Source organism: Accipiter gentilis, chromosome 18 (assembly GCF_929443795.1).
Source record: "Accipiter gentilis chromosome 18, bAccGen1.1, whole genome shotgun sequence".
Classification (NCBI taxonomy): Eukaryota; Metazoa; Chordata; class Aves; order Accipitriformes; family Accipitridae; genus Astur; species Astur gentilis.
In genome coordinates this window covers 15543507-15548495 of record NC_064897.1, presented here as the reverse complement: position 1 = coordinate 15548495, position 4989 = coordinate 15543507, and positions in this window count along the sequence as shown.

Sequence of the window (4989 nt, the reverse complement as noted above, 5' to 3'; positions counted from 1 at the left end):
CACTATAAGCCGCGCCCCCTCAGCGGGACGGGCGGGAAAAGCGCGGCACGCGCCGCCCGGCGGGCGGAGGGGCCAATGGCCGCGCGGGCTAACGGCCCGGCGGTAACGGCCCGCGCGCGGCGGCGGCGGCTGGGGGAGGGGCGCCTGCCGCCCCGGCCCCGTAGGGGGTACGGCTGGGAGGAGGAGGAGGAGGAGCAGGAGGAGGAGCAGGAGCAGAAGAAGGAGGAGGCGGCGGCAACGGCGGCCATGGAGCTGGCCGGTCGTACCGCCTCACCGCCGCCGAGGGGGTGGGTGCGGGGCTTTCCCCGGTGGGGCGGGGCGGCGCTGCGGCCCGCCCCCCCCCCCCCCCCCGGCGCCTCCTCAGGGGGCCGCGAAACCGGCCGCCCTTGGGGGGGTCTCCCCGAGCAGAGCTCCTCTCCCGCCGGCACAGCCTCCTCCGGAGCTACCTCAGCTTGGGGGTAAAGCGGTCCCGGGCCTTCGGGCCTCGCTGCTGGCAGGATTGTTCTGGAACCCGGGTGGGTTCCGACCTTGCGCTGCTTGTCCGAAATCTCGTGTCCCGCTTAAAACCGCTTGCATCCCTGGCACATAAATTGAACTTTGCATTTCGTATAGCTTTATGGGTTTAACGTAGTTCTACTTAAACTATTTCTTATTTAATACAGCCCTACAGGTTTAACATAGTTTTGCTTAAAGCAACGCTTGCTTTGTATTTAACACAGGCTTCCTGTCATGCTCGCTCTTCTTCCCAACATGCCAAGTCACGGTACCACTTTCCGCCTTTGTTTTGCTACACAGAGCACGCGAAGGGTGTTTAATCAGGAAGGGGCTGGTCACAGAGTGCTTTTTAAAGTTCCTGGGATTCTGCAAAACGAAGACCAATGCTGATTCGGGTTCGAGTCATGTGTTGGCCAACCTACTGGCAGCTTCATGCTGGGAATTAGTAGGGGAAAAAAGTGACACCAACGTATCTGGCAACTTTTGTAAATGCCAAGGAGTTCCAAGAGAAGTTTCTGTTTTTTCAAACTTCAATTTGGTCTTGGGAAGTCAGCACTGCTAGCCCCAAGTAGGCAAAATGCATACACTCTCGTCCTTCTGCCCTAACTGTATACACTTCTTTTGAGAAATCTGCATTTTGTTGTTTGTTTCTGGTGTCTGAGTAATACAGTTTATTTTATATATTTGTATAGAAAATTTTAACAATAAAAAGGAGATGTGATCTTGTCTTTTGCTTCCAGGAAACCACGTGATTCCTGTGTCTGAGACGTTCAGAAAAGCACCACTTTTTGGAAATACTCATTTATCCACTCCCTTGCTGTCCGCAGGCATTTACACTGTTGCAAAGATGCCAAGGGAAATATGGTACTTATTCCAGAGCTTGGCTTGGACAGGTGTTTTTTTTTCTTTCCTTATTTTGAGTGCTGTATAAGAGGGTGCAGGCTAAGGAAGGAGGCAACACTTCATCCTTTCTCTTAAATAGTATATAAAATGAAGCAGAAGGCCCCATCCCTCCCTCCGGCTCTCTGGGAGGATGACGCCAGTTGTGATGCAGTCGAGCAGCCACATGCCAGCACTGTTGCTTTCACCCGTGACCCACAGGATCCTTTTCTCTGGTAAGAGCTCTGTTGCTGATGCTGCTTAGGATTTAATGGAGGAAGATGCACTCAGGCCCTGCTTGAATTCTTAAAGGGAATCTCCTCCAAGAATAATTTTCCTGGAGAGATGTGAGGCCAGGTAGCATCCTTACAGGATTAGGTTTGCATTCTCCTATATGCAGAAATTAAAAAAGCAATTGCTAATGTAAGCAGCTCTCACAGCACTGCAGGTGAGGACTTTTCAAAAACTGTTAAACATGAGGGAAGCCAGAATGCCAGGTTTTTCACCTGCTCTTAGTGTTAGGCATGACTTCCCCCTAGTTAACTGTCAGTTTCCTGACAAGTTACATTCATTGTCTTTATCCAGGCCAAGTTATATCTTCTGCTGCCAAGAGACGGCTCTGCGTGTTACTTAATGAACCCATTATACAACCTTTTTCCTGTGCTGCTTCTCAGAGCCGAGGGCATATTCAGACTCCCACTTTGCTAACTGCTGCGCTATTCCTTACCTCAGCACTGAACCCAAAGGGCTGGGGAGGGGTCGCGGTTGTGTGCCAAGGGGAACAGCGTAGGGTGTGTGAGGCAGCTTCGCGGGCATGAAACACCACGTGTGGAAAGAAAGGGTCGGAGGCTCCTGAAGGCTGCTTTCGTTATGAATGGAAACCGAAAGCAGCAGCTGCCACCACACTGGGTTCCTGAGGCGGGATTTCTTTGTTAGAGGGCCTTTTTCTGGTGTTATTTCTTACATGCACATGGCTAATCTGTGTAGGAAGCATGACCCTGCTGATCTCGGAGGGCCCTCTGTCCAGAGCTGGCGTAGGTCTCTGCCAGAGCAAGCAATACAGAAGGTCTCTCTAGGGCACTGGTAACAACCGTAGTTTACAAAATAGCAGAACCTTTGAGTCCCCAATTGACATCAGGGGCTAACAAGCTTGCAGTGTAATTAAAAAGCCATGATGAAGCGTCGCAAGGCTGGTCTCTTAAGCTATGGATGGGAGCCAACCTCCTGTGTCCTGGAGTCCAGCTGTCACTTTCCATATATTCATTTCTCTTCTCACATCAAGGGAGAAATCCTTGCGGACTGGCCTTTTGACACCAGAGGGATCCCTGCCAGGTGACCGCAGCTTTCGCCCACTAGCATTTGAAAGCAAGAGACCAAAAGGACAAGAAGAATTGTAGAGCTTGAAATGTCCCCAAAGAACTGCTGACCTACTGAGCTGCACAAACGAAGGAGTGAGCTGTATCCCTCCTGCCACCTACAGCACAGCCTGCCATCCCCAGCCTCCAGGCCAGAAGTCCCATCATCCCCCCTGCTGCCATAACAGGTCTGCTTTAATCCAACCACCTTACATGCACCAGGGTTTATCCTTTGTTTTGAAAATGGTTGGGTGGGCAGGAAAGTTAAGACTCATTGTTTGGGATTTTCCCAGCTGGGATTTCCCACAACATCCTGTGTGTTTTCTGCCTGTTGAAAAAACAGGCACAAAGTCTTGTGACTTCTCCCAGTCTACTTAATGACAGCAGTGCTGCTGATGTCATTCCTCCGGACTTCAAGCTCCTGATGTTTACTGGACCCAGCACCCACCACTTAGGCTAAACATGTGCCCTTTTCAAACAGAAGATCATAGAATCACAGAATGGTTTGGGTTGGAAGGGACTTTAAAGACCATCTAGTTCCAAACCCCCAGCGTGGGCAGGGACACCTTCCACTAGACCAGGTTGCTCCAAGCCCCATCCAACCTGGTCTGGAACACTTCCAGAGATGGGGCACCCACAACCTGTTTGGGCAACCTGTTCCAGTGCCTCACCACTTCTTCCTTATATCTAATCTAAACCTACTTTCTTTCAGTTTAAAACCACTATGCCTCGTCCTATCACTACACTCCCTGTTAAAGAGTCCCTCCCCATCTTTCCTGTAGGCCACCTTTTAAGTGCTGACAGGCCACTAGAAGGTCTCTCCAGAGCCTTCTCTTCTCCAGGCTGAACAACCTCAACTCTCTTAGTCTGTCCTCACAGGGGAAGTGCTCCAGCCCCCTGGTCATCTCGGTGGCCCTCCTCTGGACCTGCTCGAGCAGGTCCATGTCTTTCTTATGCTGGGGGCCCCAGACCTGAATGCAACACGCCAGGTGGGATCTCATGAGAGCAGAGCAGAGGGGGAGAACCACCTCCCATGATGTGCTGGTCACACTTCTTTTGATGCAGCCCAGGATGAGATTAGCCTTCTGGGCTGTGAGCGCACATTGCTGGCTCATATTCAGTTTTTCATCCCCTTCTCCGCAGGGCTGCTCTCAATCCACTCATTGCCCAGCCTGTATTTGTGCTTGGGATTGCCCCGACTGTTATGGATGCACGCATAACCAAATCCAACAGGTGTTAAACTCAGATTTATTCTTCAGTAAAAAGTTAGTTAGAAGTCCGGTAACATTTTATAAACCACAGGCTCAATGATGTAAAGAGAATTAATACTACGCAGCCAACTCAAGAATCCCCAAGATTTAAAGTGATGGCTCTGAACTGTGCGTGTCACTCACCTAAAAGCTGAGGGCTCTCTCCCTCCAGGAGTTGCCTCGGGCGGTGCCCTGACCCAAGGGGGAGTTGCCGGCTGCAGACCTGCTGCTTCCAGGAGGACTGGTTCCAGCGTGTCCTCCAGCGGGACCCCCTTTATACCCCTGTCGAATCTGACCAGTGGTCATTTAATCCTATCAGCCAGGAGGGTCACCTCCGTGTAACTGGCGTGTCTCGATTGGCCAGTTCAAATTTCAACCTGTGGCCTCCAGTGTTTAGGATTTTTTTTCCTTCCCCTTCTCCCTGCCTGGAGAAGTTTCATTTCCTGCAGGCGGAATGGGCGGGGGAAGTGTACTGCCACACCGACCCATGTGCAGGACCTTGCACTTGGCCTTGCTGAATTTCATGAGGTTCGCAGAGGCCCACCTCTCCAGCCTGTCAAGGTCCCTCTGGACGGCATCCCTTCCCTCTAGCTTGTCGACCGCACCACACGGCTTGGTGTCGTCGGCAAACTTGCCGAGGGTGCACTCAATCCGGCTGTCCACGTTGCTGGCAAAGATGTTAAACAGCACTGGTCCCAGTACTGACCCCTGAGGAACGCCACTCATCACTGGTCTCCACTTAGACATCGAGCCATTGACTGCAACTCTTCGAGCACGTCCACCCAGCCAATTCTTTATCCACTGAGTGCTCCATCCATCAAATCCATGTCTCTCCAATTTAGAGACAAGGATGTCATGTGAGACAGTGTCAAATGCTTTGCACAGTTCCAGGCAGATGATGTCAGTTGCTCTGCCGTTGTCCACCAATGCTGTAACCCTGTCGCAGAAGGCCACCAAATCTTGTCAGGCATAATTTGCACTTAGAGAAGCCATGTTGGCTGTCATCAATC